Source organism: Dipodomys ordii, unplaced genomic scaffold, assembly GCF_000151885.1.
Source record: "Dipodomys ordii isolate 6190 unplaced genomic scaffold, Dord_2.0 Scaffold4, whole genome shotgun sequence".
Lineage (NCBI taxonomy): Eukaryota > Metazoa > Chordata > Mammalia > Rodentia > Heteromyidae > Dipodomys > Dipodomys ordii.
The window spans coordinates 16785704-16803639 of record NW_012267220.1 but is presented as its reverse complement, the minus strand read 5'-3'; the positions used below and the strand labels follow the sequence as shown (position 1 = coordinate 16803639).

The window sequence follows — 17936 nt, the reverse complement described above, 5'->3', positions numbered from 1 at the left end:
ACCCCTTTTCCAAAAACAAAAATAACTTTCATAGGTTCTAGAGATTAGTATGTATATATATGTTTCATCATTTAACCCATATGTGTATAATTACCACTCATACTTTTACTCCCTGAAATATGACTTCATAATTTTCCAATTTCTCTATTGAACCTTTGCTTATTTTTTCTACTTAGTCTTTCTTATTTATGTATAAGACTTATTTTAAAGATATCATTTAAAATCAATTATACTTGTGAGTATTCTCCCAATCTCTGTATTTTCATCTCTTCAAATGATGTCTTCTGAGAAACAGAAGTTTATTTATTTTCATGTAATTGAATTCATCCATTTTCTTTCATATTTAGCACATTTCAGCTCTGATACAGTATATTCTTTCAGAGCCCCAAATAAATTATTTTTAAACATTCCCCTAAATTTTTTGACAATCGCCCTTATAACTGTAGCATTCATTCTGTGAAGAGGACATTTATCATGTGTAGGTTGGGGGGTAAGGGTGTAATGTTCTTTTTTCCATGGATTGGAATAATGTATTTCCTTTCATACTGCCTTGGACAATGTCAGGAGCAGCTGCAGTTATTTTGTAATAAGATGACTGTGCAAGCTCAAGGAGAAAAGGCATGATCTGACATGACAAACGGATTCTGGGGTTTGGTGAACATATAAGTGACAATCAGCTTGATTACAGATCACAATTCAACATGTATCATTTAGAATGAGTAAGAAAATCCAGATTAACCTCCCCAATTCTACTAATAGCATGAAATACAGGATACCTTACCATCATAAGCATACGTTTTTTTGAATATCTCTAGGTAGGTTTAACTGTAATCACAAGTGACTGAGTGCAATTCATTTTCATTTTGAATTGCATACTTACTCAATGACATCATTCAATAAAGTGTTGCCAAGAAACACTCTCTCACCCAGTGAATGAATCAGCATTACTCTGTGTGGTTAAGGAAGCCATGGTTAAACCAGTTGGTTCACTTCTTGACTCTTTAATCAATCATGCAAATGAGTCAGGTGTGTGAGACATTCATTTGAATCCATAGCTTCTCATCCAATGAATTGCACACTGAAGACATCTTAGAAAAGTCTCACAAAATACAGTTTTGCAACATGCATCTTTAAATATATATATCTATATCTATGTATATATATATCTATAGATAGATATATATATTGCTTAAATTAATCCATCATGTCTGGACTTAATAAATAACCCATCTTCCTTTAGAAAAGTCACGATTGAAATCTGAGGTTGAGGTACACCTTGTAATCCCATATACTCTGGAGCAGAAGTAGGAAGCCAGCTTAGACAAAGTTAGTGAAACCAAATCTCAAAAATAGAATAAAAACAAAATGGCTAAAGTTGTAGCTCCAGTAGTAGAGTGCTTTCACTGTTTTGGGGTTCAATTCCCAGTACTCTAGTTAATTACCCCTCACCCACTCCACCAATCACTTTGGTTAAGAACACCGGCTCATGATTTTCACTCACTGTGATCTCTTTGACTTTTTCTTTTTTTGTAATAATCATTTGTTGGTTTAGAAAGTGTCTAGACCTGAGCTGTCCAAAATGGTGGCCATCAGCCACGTGTAACTATTTAAATTTAAATGAATGAAATGGATAAAATATTCAGTTTGTCATTTTGCAGAGGTTGCATGTGAAATACTCAGTATCACCGTTCAGGACAGTATAGCTCAAACCATCCATCATCACGGATGGCACATTTCATTGTGAAGTTCTGTCTGGTGCTATTCTAGATATTCTTCCAGTCTATTTACATGGTTCTAACATACAAGCTGGCCTTTATGGTTTTTCTCATCCAAGCATTCACCAATTATCTCACATAGTTTCTGCAGACCAGGGAGCAGCTTAGGCAGGTGATCTACTTCAAAGTCTCTTAGGAGGTTACAGTCAAGGGATATAGGTTTCAGTTCTCTGAAAACAGGACTGGGGCTGGAGGTGTTGACCCCTATGTGGCTGTTAGAAAGCTTTAGTTCTAAGGGGCTTCTGGCTTACCCCAGAGTAAATAGGAGGAACAAGAGGGAGGGGGAGAGAAAAACCTTGTAACAGAAAGTAATCTAAATCCTGAAAGTAATCTAAATCCTAACATAAACTAGCTCAATATAACACTTATGCTTTCTCATAAGAAGTCTGGAGTTAGAGATAGTTGACTCAATGTCACACTTATCTACCTTCTCTAGTTTAGGTCTCTTTCTCAGTCAAGATGTCTGCTTTATCTTGACTGGACACTGTCAATACAGACTGATCATTTCTTTTGTGGATTCTTATTATGGGGGAGAGGGATTTTTCCCCTCAGAAGTCCCCAAGATCATTTTAGCCTGTCATTGGTTATAGTTGTTCTGCATACCCTTGACAAGTGGTACAAAACTATGATGGATTTACATATGAATGACTATTGGGAACCATTCCAATAAATATTGCATTTCTCAAACCGTGCCCTCTGAGTTTCTACATAAGATTAGCTGTCATGACCCCCAAAAATGCTACAAGAAAAAGAGATAGAATCTAACAGCAGTAAGTATAAGTAAAGGGAATATTCCAATGGTAAAATTACTTGTTACACTTAAAGGGCTAAATGAAAGAAAGAACTGGAAAGGGAGAAGAGCACCAGTGGTTCCAGATCTGGAAAAGGAAAAACAAGGTATAAATTGAAATTCTGATCATGAAATCCTGGGTGATAGTCCTTGTCAGAATTCATTGAGAATCAGTGGTGTGTATTTTTCTGCTGTTCAGCCTAAGCAAGTTAAAAGCCAGATGCTGATTTTGAATTCGAAAGAAATGTATGTATACCTCCTTAAAGAAAATCTAACCAAATAATGGATATATTACTGACATATTTCTAAACACAATTAGTGGTGCTGGCACTCTATGATTAAACAAGTTGCTTTTTAAAAAATATATTTATTGTAAAAATAGTGAGCAACTTGCTTTCAAAAAGTATTTATTCACATTAAATATTGCAGCTAGAAAGGAACATTTCCCTCTGGCCATCACTTGATAGTGTTTTGCTCTCTTTCTAGGCCAATTCTCAAAACCGCAACATTGCTGATCTTTAATGTAAAGCAGTCATGGTTCATAAAGAGTGGCGATGAGGTGTAAGCTATAAGGAGCTAGTATATCATAACAGACAACAATGTTGGCTTATCTGTTAGTCAGCTATAGGTTTCAGTCTGAAAAGTGACCAATGTGCTTCTCATTTATAAAATAGCTTAGAGCATTAATTGGTAGGATTTGCTAAGAACCAATGAAATAATAAATGTGAAGAATTTAGAGCACACTGGATCCCAATTGGCTTTGAAGTAGGTTAAAGTTGCTTATTACTTTTGGTCCTACAGAGCTTTGTAGTAGAGATGAGAGTGGCAGAGTAAGAGACAGTGGGTAAATTTCAGAAGAATAATATTGTCAAGATTTTCATTTTCTAGTCTTATCTCTCACAACCAGTGAAGCAGATCATTTTGACATTTCATATTATAGGGGGAAGAGATTCCCAAAATTTTGCAAATTCATACAAATACAGATTTTTATTTAGCAAAGGTAAAATTAAAACTAGGACTTCTCAATTCAAGTCTGATTGAAAAAGAATTGTAACAGTTTCTAGATGATTCCTTTCTTATTGGTTAAAATAGATAATCATGGGATCTTCCCCATCGCTGAGCTAGGAAAGCATTAGAATTTTATTTATCTTTGTAGAGACAGAGTACATTAGCACCTCATTCTTCTCTCTACATCTCCATAATGAAGGTATACTTTGTGTTTTAATGGTTAGCCATCAATAGGTGATTTGTAATGATTTTCCAATTAATTGTCTATGGCTTCTGGAATTTCAATGTTACAATAAAATTTTATCATTAAGGTACAGTTTGAAGGAAATTATCTTTATACTGAACTGGGAAGGGAGTAGGAATACTTATACTTAATAGATTGACTAGTTAGTTATCTGTTCTTATGGTCCACTTGGAGAGCAGCAGCAGATCTCCAACAAGAGCTAAATTAGAATGCAAATCGAGTAACTGTGGGACTTTGGCAAGCAGTGAGAGTTGACACTTCCTGCCACTGCCAGGCAGCAAGGGGCGTGCTGGCAAATGAAGAAAAAACAGAAAGGGTAGGATGCTAGAAGTTATTCAAGACTAGGAGATTACTCATCCCAAGACTGTTCCTAAAAGTGACTTAAGAGTTCTTTCTTGTTTTAAATGGTGACTTCCCCTAGTTTTTGTACTCAGCAAAGATGTAAAACAACCACAAGGCCATGTTAAGTGAGGTTCATATTTCTTAATCATTAAACACACCTAACTCATCAAATTGTGAATCTTACATTAATTTCACTTATCATACTGTTGATACTTCATAAATATTTACTCCATGTGTGAATCCTCCCATGATTCTCCCCCCTCCAGCTCCCACATAGCTTTAAAAAGTAATTCAATATTGGAGACACTGCAATGTTAATATTTGAAGTAGCTTTGTGAAAAAGCTAGGCATAGTCAGGCAGTGGTGGCTCACACCTGTAATCCTAGCTACTCAGGAGGCTGAGACTTGAGGATCTTGGTTTGAAGCCAGCCTCGGCAGGAAAGTATGTGAGACTCTTAACTCCAGTAAACTACTATGAATACTTAAAGCGGCACTGTGATTCAAGTAGTAGAGTGCTAGCCTTGAGCAAAAGAAGCTCAGGGACAGGGACTGGCATGTCTACCCCCCCCCCCCCACACACACACAGAGTTATAGAAGCCAAACTTAAGTTTAGTGGTGTAGTCTCAGCTACTCAGGAGGTGGAGACAAAATAGTTGTTCGAAGATAGCTCAGTTAGCTAGAAAACCTATCTGGGAAAAAGCAAAAACCCAGAAACGAAAAGACTTGGGAGTGTGACTCAAATGGTAGCTGCCCTGAGGTCAATCCCTATTACCCTTCCCAAGTTTTGTTCTGGCTTGCACAATTGCCATTAGCCAAATATGGATATTAAACATGTGAAAGGTGGTTAGGAAGATGAAGGATGTCCATTTTCATTTCATTTTAATGAAAGTGGACACATGTGACTAATCACTAATTACAGTAAACACAGCAAGTCTAAGGGTTCTATTAGAAGTCTTCTGCTCCTCTCACTTCTAAATCTATCTTTTAGATTCACACCATCAGTAGAGATATGTAAATTTCTCTCATTTGTCCAGTATACTAGCAAACCAAATCAACTACCCAGCAGCAGCTCGGGGAACTTCACATACATCATTTTGAGGACTTGTAGTATGTAGCCACTTCCTAATTTCCACTCATCTAAAAGGAGTGACCCAGTGTAGTTGAAGTAGTGCTGGTCTTTCCAGCCAACCTCCCTTTAAGTCTGCATTGTCCCTCCTAGGGAATCGTGCACCTCTGTCCTCTCCCCCACCCTCTCCATTGGTCCCAGAGCCCTCCACCTCCTAGGTTCCCAAAGCCCTCCCTCCCCTGCCAGAAAATCTAGACACCTTAAAGAGGAGTGCGGTGGAGCACCGGGAGGATGTCCACTGTGCACTCGATTTCAGACGAAGACACTGAAACTTACAGCAGTTTCTGGTTTCCTGAAGCCTAACCACACACAGCCACTTTACTTCGTCCTTTCCCCCTGTTTTAACCCCTGGCCTTATTGCCAGTGTCCTTTAGGGTTTTGTTTTATCTTTTTTCCGCCCCTCTCTAAAAGGTCAAAAACCGAACGACTAGCTAAACTGACCAATGGATTTTACACGGGCCAATGCACATTTATCGGTGGAGCCCGCCTCCAACCCCCTCCTCCTTTTCCAGGATTCTTTGGGGGGGGCAGTGTCAATTTACAAAAATGGCTCCCTCAGAATTTCATGCTGTTCGGGAGATTCATTTAGGTACTTTACTGGCATTACAAATATTCCACAGCAGATATTTTTCCTGGAGCTTAAGCGCTTTGCACACACACACACACACACACACACACACACACACACACGCCCCACACCACACCACCAAGACTCTGGGTTGTAAATGAAACTTCATGGTTTGCATTGGTCCGAATCTCCGTCGTTATGGGGAGCAGAGGACTGATGTGTGTGTGTGTGTGTGTGTGTGTGTGTGTGTGTGTGTGTGTGCCACGATCACCACGGATCTCTAGTAAGACACATTAAACCCTGGCTCCTCCCCGCCCCTCGATCTTCCTCTGGCTTCCGACTACAGTCTGAAGACACCGGGGCATTTGGGAAGGATCTGCACATTCAAATACGGCACGGTGATCTCTCCCCACTTCAAAGCGCTCAGCCGGGGCCAGAGCACGCAAGAGCTACGGAAGACCCATCGCATTCCCAAGTTGTGCAAGTCGTCCAGTCCAGTCTGCAGAGATTCGGTGCCACGCGTCCATCCACCCTGCAGAACATAAAAGAATAATAAAGATTCCGGGCCGGCGGAAGAGGACGAGCATCACCTGCAGTCCGAGGCGTGGGAAACGCGGCCCGAGGGGGCGTTGTGAGCCGGAGAGGGGTGCACCGCGAGGGCCCGGGGCGCTCGGCGGAGCCCCCAAAGACTCGGCTCCGCAGCCGGACAGCCGGACAGACAGACGTGTGGACGGCTGCGGCCGTAACCGTCGCTCCCGGAGTCGGGAGCTCTTGGCAGCCACAACAGCCGAGGAGGCCGATCCAGCTGGAGAACCCCTTTGGAGCTGGGGGCGCTTGGAAAGGGGTGTGTGTGTGCGCGCAGGCGGGGCGCTGACGTCACCTCTCCCCCCCCCGCCCGCCCGCCCCCCACCTCCTAGAGGGAGGGAGTGGGGAAAAGAGGCAGCGAGCCGCCGCAGCTCCCGGCCGCAACTCTTCCCCTGGGCTGCTGGCTGCCTGGGCATGTCCTGACAAACTTGGCTTCGCCACCGGCCCTCGCGCGCGCTCTCCACCGGCTTTTTTGCTGCTCAACTTTTCCACCCGTTCGGAGGAACACTCTGGAGATGCGGCCGCCCGGGTCCCGGCAGCGCCCGCGGATGGCACCCTGGTTGGGGAGACGCTGAAGATCTCCAGGAGGCGAAGTTGGCGCTTCCAACACCGCTCTTAACAAAACACATCCACGCCGCGTGGGGAGCCGCCGAACTAGCCGGCACGGTGCAGCCTGCGGGAGCCCCGAGGACTGGGATACGTAGTGGGTGAGTTCGTGTGTGTGTGTGCGTGTGTTTAAAAAGAAATTCTTTCCGTTGAAACGTAAATAACCATGACACGGGGAGTTTGGTCTAGGCGAGTGCAGGGCGCGTGTGAATTTTCTAAGGCTCTGGGAACTGCACGCCCCTTGGGGGTCGTGGCGGCGCTCGGGAATGGAAGATCTGTAAGGCGTAGCTTTGGGAATGCAGGAAATACACACCGAGCGCTGTTGGAAAGAACTTCGGGAGCGGCGATGCCGTGGGTGAATTATTTGCGACCGTAACTTGATGTAGACATGGTGCCCGGCGAGGGCGCACCGGGGACCCGCGTGATCTGCAGGGGCGCAGCGCCCTCTAGGCCGCGCACCGAGCCAGGCGCGCCGCCGGCCGCCTTCCCGGCTCCGCGCGGACCGACCACTCCGACCTGCCCCGCATCCCCGTCGGGCGGCTTGAACCCCACCACCTTGGCTGGCCAGGCCCCCTCCCCCCAGACTTCACCTACCACCCACCCGGACCCAGACTTCGTATAACTTCGGAAAAAGCCCCTTGGTTGGACTGGATGCTGAAGCGGGGCTGGGGGAAAAGGGGTTTTGTTTGGGGAAGCAGTCCACCCCCCCCCCCATTTTCCTTGATCCTCTGGGGCCCGCGTTAGGGAAGACTTGTCTGTTTAACGGACATCCCCCACCCCTCTCTTTTTGTGAAGGGAACTCCGTAGATAGCCAGACACTCAATCTCCATTTCAGTCTGTTAGCAGAAAGGATCGGTGTAACCACGACCGCAGCCTCCGACTCTCAGCGGTTCCCGTGGCGGCTGGGAAGTACAACTTCGAGGCAATCAGGTTTCTCCGGGAGCCTGGAAAATCGGGGTTCTCAAACCGATGGCCTGGTTCTAAGTAAGTGGCAACGTGTCTTCACGAAGGGTTATTTCCTCCATTTAGAGAATTCTGCGATTTTACGTTACAGGATGGTATCTTGGAACTTTTTTTTTTGCACACTCTTCTCTCTCGTTCTTCCCAAGGACCTCGTCCACCCCCTCCCCCCCACAACTCACCCCCCATCCCCATCTCCTACGGCTGGCGATGTAGTGTGGTTGTGTTTTGTGGAGAGTTACAATTCTGCACGGGGAGCAAACTGGCTGCGCCTGGAGATCAGGTTACCCACTTTCGAGGTGTTCCATGCATGAAATTGACCTGTAACTCCTAGAGTACTTTGCGCAATCGTGGCCCTGATCAAACCAGTCGTTCGATGATGGTGTTTGTATGTACTGGCTGTGGGACTTGGTGGTTTTTTTTTTAATAGTGTGCAGAGCATATGGCGCGACGAAATCAGCATGACAAGGCAGACCACTTTCCTCCTGCTAGACACCATTATTGTTATTATTTTTTCCCCAATCACCTTCTTTAACCTGGCTTCAGAAATGTCGGCTGTAACTTTGAACCAAGGAAAATAGTCTCCAGTCTCTCTTGCCCTCTCCTTTGCTTGTGGTTCCCGCGGCAGCGCCCCCACCCGTCTCCAGGGAAACCGGGTCTTTTTTTTTTGTCCTGGCAGTGTTCGAACCCCACAAACTTTCCTAGGTCATGCCTGCCCTCGAGGCCGAGTGTCAGGGCGCCATCTGAACCCGCGTCTGGAACCTTGCGGGTGTCTGCGAAGGGCTCCACGCCCCGGGTCACGCAGATCAGCTGCTCCTGCGCGAGAGGGAAGTTTCCCGGCGTGGGGCGCCTGGGCCCCCCGGGGCTTCCCTTTACTCCCCGGGCAGCTTTGCGCACTGACTGGGTGGCTGGGTTCACCGTTGGTGAGCTCCCAGGAAAGAATGAAGGGCCAAGAATGTGCACGAGGCGGTTCAGTGGCCTTTTGTCCTGCAGACTCGAAAGTTGGGGGTGTTGGCCCAGGGAGGCCGGCGTTGGGGGTGGGGGTCGTAATTAGTATCCGAGCGGTTCTGCGATCTGAGGGGCGATTCAGGAAGAGCTCTGGGAGGGAAGGCTCGGCGTGTTCCCAAGACTTTAAAAGTGTGAATTTCAGGAGGAAAAAGATTCCGATCTAATTACTTTCCTTTTCAGACCATCGGTGCGGTGGAGGCCGGCCAAACGCCGGCAGGCTGGGAATCACGGCATTCAAATGCAAATGGAGGGATTTCCTGGAGGTTCTTTTAAAAAAAAGGCATCCAAAGGGATGCGGTGGGGGCTTTTGCCCTAAGCTTAGCTCCACATTTATTTATTTTCACTTTTTCCTTTTCTTTCTGAGTTAAGCTCCCGTTTCCTTTTTTATTTTTAAAGCAGAAAACATTCCAGGTTCATTCTTGGCCTCTGGGTGGCTTGCTGGCCCTAACTAATGTGGGCATTGGAACAAACCCTAAACTATTCCTCACCGAGTCTCGGAGATCACCTTGAATGCTTGCTTGCTTCTCAACTCCGGGTTCGGGGTTGGCCGGGGGCGGGGGGGGTTGTTGGGGAGGAGGGGGAGGGTCTCTTGAACCCTGGACGGGGCGTGGCCGTCCCAGAGCCGCGGGCTGCAGCCAGAGCTTTGGAAAAGCGGGCTGGAGTTTCTGCGCTGGGGAAAGAAGCTCCGGCCGAGGAGGGCGTGGCCACGGGCGGAGGAATCTCCTCCGCGTGGAGAGCCTCCGTGAGGCCCCTGCACGGAGCGGGACGCCGGGGGCCGGGTGCGTCGGCGGCGGAGTGCGGCGGCGAGCCTGGCGCGCCGGGAGCGAGGCTTAGACCAGACCCAGCCACCAGACCACACCATGCGGACGTGCGGGCCCAGTGAGGTCCCCGGCAGCCCCGTGCCTGGCTCGGGGGCACGCTGAAGCTTCTGGGTGCTTGCAGACATTCCCCCCCCCCACCGCCCCACCGCCGTCGCCACTTGGGGGTGAACTTTGTAGTAAGTTTGCTGGCCGTGGAGTGGGGGCCGGAGGGAGAGCGGGCTGAGGCGCCGCGGGGCGGCTGCCGGTGCCAGGCCGGAGCCGTCGGTGCCCAGGCGGCGTGCAACTTGGCTGCTGCTGCTTTGCAGACTTGCAGCTCGGTGATTACAACTCAGGACTGGTCCCCCCCCCCCAAGCCAAGGGAGGGGGAAAATAAAAGGCGATGGACGAGAGAACTCCGTGGCCAGGTGGGGGGCACTGGCGCCCTCCTTCCCACTTTGGAAAGTTGCGTCTCGGGCCCCGGATTCGCGGTGGCCGGGGAGAACGCGGAGGCGGAGGGGAGGGGGGGCGGTTATTGGCGACGGGAAGGGAATGGTAATTACCGAGAGGAGTCGGTGGCGGCGGCGGCCGGCCCAGCCCCCCCGGGTCTGCTCCGCGGAGCCATTGCTGGAAACCTCAGCGGCGCGGCGCGCGCTGGCGCGGGGCTCCCGGCGGCCCGCAGCTCGGACGCTTCCCGCACGCGATCCTCCGCGGTCACACCCCGCGCTCGACGGAGCTGCTCTCTCTGACCGTGTCTGCGACTTTTAAATGGAAAAATGCACGTATTCTTTTCACGTAGATGATGATGGTAACGTCCGTGGCCAGGGGGGATCTTTGAAATGGAGTCGTGGAGTTCGTTGTGTGTGTGTGTGTGTGTGTGTGGACGGTGTGTGTGTGCGGGAGCTGAGGTTTTTAAGTGCAGACACTTTGCGGGCTAGACATGGGAACAATGTGCGGCTTGGCAGGGGTTTCTCTGTGCTCTGGAGGAGAGACTTGTATAAGGTCTTCATTAAAGGAAGAGATTGCTTCCCCACCCCACCCCCTCCGTGTGCACACTTTTAGGAAGCTAACTTTCCCAGGTCTCTTCTGGAACACCCCCCCCCCTCCTGTTCACACCCCGTGTGAACTTCTGGACTTAGGAAACAAGGACGTAATTGTATGTATTAGGAAAGTAAACTCATAAATATTTTCTATGCAGTTAATTTTTTTTTCTCCCCAGGTCTAAACTGGTTTTGTTAAGTGGCTTTTGTGAAGCAACTCCCTGGTGCCTGGTAGAGGAGAGGTTTGTTTTTTAAACTGAGTATTTACAATGACTTGTTAAGATTGAGAAAGATGTTAAAGGCGCTTAGCCTTCGGTTACTTATTTACCTTTTTCATATTCCTAAGGGCTTCATATCTTCCGTGTGTTAATTGTTCCAGAAGATATTTGCTTGTGTTAAAACTACACTTCCAGTTGTTACCTTGAAAAGGTGCTATCCAGATCTATTGGTGAATTCTGGTGTTTGTCTTTGTCTTAAGAGGACCGCTCTGGTTTCACAATTAGAATGATCCCTGGTTGTGTATTTAAGCTTTAAGATAAAAAAGCACTTAAAGTATTTTTTTTAAATATGTAATTAAATTATGTCAAACCTGGCATTTAACAAAGCTCAGCATAAGTTTGGATTGCAGGTTTGCATTTGTGAACCCATTTCTTGAAGTTATATGAGCTTATTTTTGTCACTAGAAGGAAATAAGGTTGTTCAAGGACTTGGTAAAATCGGTTAGACTACTGATATATATTGATTTGTTTCTAGGAACATCTATGGGTTCTCATTGTGTGAATAGCCCATTTAAATGTATGTTAGAAATATATATCCAGTGTGGACATTTCAAAATGAAATCCTCATATATAATTGATGGATGCTGATTTTTTTTAAAAAGGGCTACAAAAGAAAAAGTATGACCAAACTTATACTACATTCATTCTCCTGAACCTCTGCCTTTATAGTCCATCCACTTTAAGCATAGCTCATGAGTCACCTTTGGAGTAACCATTTCTTTAAACATTGGAAATGAAAAGAACCTTAACAATTATCTTAAGAGATCTGTTACTCTTATCATCATCAAGTAGGTAGGCTTGTTGACTCATGCCTATAATCCCAGCTCTTGGGAGGCTGAGGAAGGAGGAACAGGAGTTCAAAACCAGCTTGGCTATAAATGGATTTCCCACACAAACAAACAAACCAACAAACAAAACATTCTAAGATGTGTTTTCTATTCAATAGTCAGTGGTCCAAATGAAATTAATCCACTGTTTTATTAACCAAGGTTGTGTATGTAGTCTACTGTTGTGTTTCAGTGACTAATTTGTGGCCCAAAAGATTTGGTTAATAGAGGAAACTGGAGTGGGAATTTTAAGTAGAAGATGTTCGATGCGAATTATGTCCATAATGAAGCCAAGCTCGGTTGGTCTCAGTTATTCAGTTCAAAGATGTCTTAGACTTTGGAAAGGAATTTTTTAATTGGTGATATACATTAAGGTCAAAACGGTGAGGGGAATTGCAGTCATCAAACTCGATACGTATTCTACAAAATTAAGAAAATTTGAGGGAGGGAAGGGTTGAAGTTGGGAGAGATGAGGGAGAATGATGAATGCACGATCTTGACCAAGAAGAGTCCTTGTATTGTAATACTGCTTTGTTGAAGGGCAGATCCTTTCTCCTCTCTTTTGTAAGAGGAGTATTTCATTTAAAAAATGTGCACAATTTAAAAAATGTGCACAATTAAAGAAGGAATCTATATATTGTACATTTTAGATGTTTTTTTAAAACCCATCGTTCTTTTCCTGAAAAGTCCCAGATGCACATCTGACTCCAATTCTTGCTTAATCCCAAGGGTTCATTTTATATGTGGAGATAAGTCTAGGAAATGAGTTGAATGTTCTCTACAAACCATTTCAGAAATCTTTCATCGAGCATTCAGGCCTGTGATGCGATCTGTAGCATAGGGTTATTTAGGTGCCATCCTACCCAGTCTTGAAGCATTTTGAAGTGGTGGGTGACCTCTTTTGAAACTGTGGAAATTAAGATCCATCTGCACTTCTGTCACTGGCCTGTTGCTTGTGCCTGCTGGTTTGTGTTAGTTCTAGAGGGATGGAAGTATTATCTTCTTACATTATTCCCCCTCCTCTATGGTTATCTTCCTTCCCATACATAGCATCTTCCATTGTACATTCCATAGTAGTACTTTCCACTCTCCATTCTTAAGTCCTTTATCTTCCAGTCCAGCAACTGTGGTACTGGTCTTTGCCAAGCATTGGAACTATACAGCGGTGAACAAATCATATTTCATGCATTAAGGAACTTCTAGTCTAGTGAGGGAAGATAACTAATTATTCAGTTAATATCAATTGTAGGCTGGTCTGGACTGCAGTGTCTTACCTAAGCCTCCTACATTGCTGGGATTGCAAGTGTCCTACTTGCTTGTTGAGATGGGGTCTCACGAATTCCACTGCCTTCCTACTGGCTTTAAACAGTGCACCACGATCCTATTGATCTTTACCTCCCAAGTAGCTGGCATTACTGGCGTGGGGTTCCACACCCAGTAGAGATTTATTTTGAAGCAAAGAAGTACCTGTGTTTGTAGACTCAGCAGAAGGTCATTGTAGTGAAAGGATTGTTATGGTTCAGGTACAGAGCTAATTTGGGGAGAAGAAATTTAAGGCATCAGGATGTCTATTTACAGGTAGGGCATGTGTCATCTCTTGTGAGGTCTGAGCAGATAAAAATGGACCACGAGAACATTCAAGGAGAGGAAGGAAGGCCAAAGACTTTTTCCTGGATGACCCACTTTCTTCCTGTACACGGACAGGTTACATTCCCCGGTCATTATTCAGAAGTACCTAAGTTTACATAATAAAAACTTACTAATTTGGGAGTGGAAGAAGTAGCCCTTGGTAATTACTGACTGCTCTTTGTGTGAACACACCGAGTGAATGATTTCTCTTTGCAGAGAAAAATAGATCAGGTGAGATGACCTTTTTATTTTTATCTTTGTTTTCTTTTTGTGCCAATACTGGGGCTCGAACTTAGGGCTTGGGCACTGTCCCTTGAGCTTTTTCACTCAAGGCTGGCCTCTACCTCTTGAAACACAGCTCTACTTGGTGGCTGGTTAATTGTAGATAAGAGTCTCGTGGTTTTTTTGCTCATTCTGGCCTGAGCCACGGACATCTGGCTGAGTAAGATGATTTTAAATCACAAAAGAAAGGTAAATGGCTGGTTTATGGAGCTGCTCTTTGGGCAAAACTTGTCCTGGAATGTATGTGTAGTGTTGGGAGATGAGAAGATGAGCACTGTACACTGGTCATGCCATTATATTTTGGACTGATTAAATTGTGTAAATATGCAAGTATTAAATTGTAGGGAAGTTTTGTATTCCTACTCCGTTAGTTTGAAAACTAGTCTCAGCTACACTGGAATCAATTGTTGATGATTTGAAGGTAATTCTCCATCTCTCTTTCACACTATTACACTATCATACTATCTACCTATCTATCATCTATCTATGATTCATGCATTAGTTTTGTGGAGGGAGATTTCACCATGTCATTTCCACCCACAAACATATGTATTCCAATCAATTTCTCCCTATTACTCTTCCTTTCTCCCTTTGCCTCCTTCCTAAAACAGTTTCGACTGGCTTCATTGTGCTGTTTTCATACATGCAACTAAATGACTCTGACCATCCTCATTCACGCTCCTTGTTAGTCCAGCCCCCTTCTCTTAGTGCCCACTTTACCAACAGAGCCTACTCGGAGGTAATATTTAACTTGAGACCTGCTAGAGTAATCACATTTACTGCAGCTCCAGTCAGAACCAACAACCTATAAGTGGAGTTTTCAGAAGAAATCAGATTATATACACCAAGCCTAAAGCTGCTACTTAGTTTCTCTTCCCATTTTTACCAAAAATTTTAAGATAGTTTTAAAAGAATTAGTATGCACCTAGAAAATAAACAAGATCTACTAAGTTTTCAGTGTAAGAATAATAGCTCTTAAAAGTATTGCCTGGCTACTATAACTTACTAGAAAATGGAAAGGTTTCATTTCTCATTTCAGTGTTGCTGGAAGCTATGAATTGAATATAAATAATAAACAAGTTTTTATTTTTGGTGAAAGTTTTCTGAAATTTTCTTACTTTGCATGACCTTAAAAATAAACAGTATTTAGTATAAGTATTTTTGAAAAAAATAGTTTAAGTTGTGTGTATGTGTTGTGTTGTATGTGTATGTGTTTGTGTATCAGTATTAGGGCTTCAAATTGGCCTTACACACTTGCTTAGCCTTTTCTGATCAATGCTGGCACTCTGCCTCCACTTCTGTTTTGTTTTGTTTTGTTTGTTTGTTTGTTTTTGCTGGTTAATGGAGATTAGACTCTCATACACTTTTCTGCCTAAATTGTCTTTGAATCTCAGCCTCCTGAGCAGCTAGGCTTACAGGTGTGAGTGAGCCAACGGCACCCTGCTGGCTTCATGTTTTTTGAACAACTTTGTGACATGGCTTTGGAAACATGATTAGATTTACAGTTTTGAGGTCTTGGAAAATACTTCAAAAATGGCAACAAGGGCTGGAGTGAGGGGAAGGTCTGAGCATTGCTGAGCATATGTGAGACCTCCTTGAATCTAGTCCCTAGCACCCCAAGAAAAAAAGGGATATTAAAGTACACATGAAGCTGAATTTCAGTAGTGAATCTGTAGTGAAGCTCCCTGGGCCTGGGGGTGGGGGGTGTTGATATAAAATAAGTGTGTGGGGGACAGAGCCTTGAGGGAGAACACAGAGTTCTTCAACTCAGAGTTCTTGTGTATTTTGTCTTATGTGGAATGAAATGGCGTTTGCTTCTTCATGTACAGAGGAGCAGAGTGACCGCTTGTGTATGAGGTAGAGGGAACTGGCAATAATAAATGTACTACCATGCAACAGTATTGCTACCTTGTGTGTGATTGTCCTGTCACTGAAAGGTAGCACTTTTGGATCTTAAGCTTTGAGCTTAAGCATGGGAACAAGCAGTTACATTCTCCTTGTAGACTTTGGCTTCCATGAAGAATTTGCTTTCACAGTGATAGATTGGAGGGAACATTTTACATGAAAGTTTCCTTAATGAAGAATTATGAGGATATTAATATCTCATTTTTTAACAGAAAAAGTATCTTCCTCTTGTATTTATGGATTTTCAGAAATCTATACTAAAGATATTTAAGCTTTAAAACCCAAGGCTCTTTTCCCTAAATACAGAAGTAAGTAAACACCTTTTGTTTTCAATCTAGAAATTATATTTTAGAAATTGTAAATTACTATGAGTTCAAGTAGTGTGAACACCTTTTAAATATAAGGGTAGCCCTGGGCTAAATGGGTTTTGAAGTTTAATTTTCATAAGCATGCACTGTAGGTAATGACATACTTTCAGGTGAAATATTGTTGTAGCATCTTTTTTAGATTTTTTTTCCCCCTCTGTGCCTGTCTCTGCTGTTTTGTTTTGCATGGAGTAACAGCCATAGTTTGATCTTGGTGTTTTATGGTGAAATCCAAATTCACAGTTCTTTGTACATTGCCATAGGGTTCATTGTGTGTTCTAAGATTGTTTTCTGAACAAAGGGTTGCAGTGAATAATCCTAATCATGGTGACATTCTGTTGGTTAGGTGTACAGTTAAGCACAAGGTTTTGAAAAGTTTCAGTTAACAAATAAATGTGTTCTGGAAGTTGCTGACGTTCTGTTGCTCAGATTTTCATGAGCAACAAGGCTACATCCATGGTTTTATCTTCCACCTCCACCCCTGTCCCCACCCCCATCTGTATCTGTGTTGTCCTCCTTTAAGATCTCAGCCTGATGGAAAGAACAAAAGAAGAGGAGGAGGCTAGGATAACAACTCCCTTCAAAGGCAGGCCTCAATGACCTAACTTCCTTTCTCTAGGCCCCACCTTTTAAAGGTTCCTAGCCTTCAGTAACACCACTGGCTGGTAGCCAAGTCTTTCAATTCATGAGTTGTTAGGGGATACTTCTAACCCTTAGTCATTTCCAACATGTTGTTTAAAACCCTTGACTTTATTTCTTAAATCCTATTCCTCCTTTGGTCTTTGCATTTTTTTGGACCCATAGCAGCACCATTTCTTTGCTTAGCACCTAGTTCTTGAAATTTCCTAGGTTACTTGTTTTTCTATCTTCCCCTATCCCTTCCAATGAATCAACAATTCCAAATAGGATTTGTTGGGCCAGGCCATGTTGGCCACTTCTCCCCACTTCTGTTATTGCCACTTTGGACCAAGATACCTTGGTCTCTCACCTGTTTTGCCACAGTGCCCTCCATCTATGTTCCTTCCAGCTTTTTCTCTTGCAAAAGGTATATTACTCTTTATTACTGTATTATTATTATTCTATTACTGTATTACTCTTCTATATTACTCTAAATACCAGAGTGGCCCATTTTTCTTTCAGTTAGATCATGCACTGCCCTGTTCAAAATCCTCCGGTGGCATCTCATCTTATTTGTAGTAAAATTCATTATCCTAAAAAGTGTTTGAATAAATGCATACATAGAAAGACCAGAGTAATCTTATAAAAGAATCCAAGTGATTTGGTAGCATGGTTCTTCACTCCTGAAGGGTGGATTGCATGTATAATTTACTTCCTTATGAATAGTGTACAGTATAAGAAAAGGAGAAAAGGAGTCTCAACTAAGTGAGTAAGGTCAGTGTTAATATTTACGTCATGTTGATTATTTCTATGATATGATGAAAATGACTTTGTCAACCTACTCTTTACAGCATAACCCCAGTCTAATCATCAGAAAAATATCAGACAAATTCTGCTTGAGGGCTATTTTTCCTGAAGAATTTTCTACAAAGTTTGTGATTAATTCTTATCACAATTGTCAAGGATATAAACAAGGGAAGTCTGAGAAACATACAGTTGAGAAGAGCTTAAAGAGACATCATGAGAGATGTCATACTATGTTTTATGTGGCATCTTTGAATGGAGGAAGGATAGTAGATCAAATCTAAGGAAATCTGAATCAAGAATGGACTTGAGGTAAAAATAGTTCACCGGTAGTGATTTGCTAGTTGTATCATGAGATGTTAACTGGGAAACTATCTGT

General features: G+C 43.9%; 1 protein-coding gene across 1 annotated transcript in view; it reads left to right on the top strand.

Moving 5' to 3' along the window:
- The first annotated feature begins 9925 nt into the window (after positions 1-9925).
- Fat1 (FAT atypical cadherin 1) overlaps positions 9926-17936 on the top strand; it is a 112213-nt gene continuing 104202 nt past the window's right edge. The window contains exon 1 of the mRNA XM_013025924.1: positions 9926-10009. The gene's annotated coding sequence lies outside the window, so the exon portion shown is untranslated. The remainder of the gene's footprint in view (positions 10010-17936) is intronic.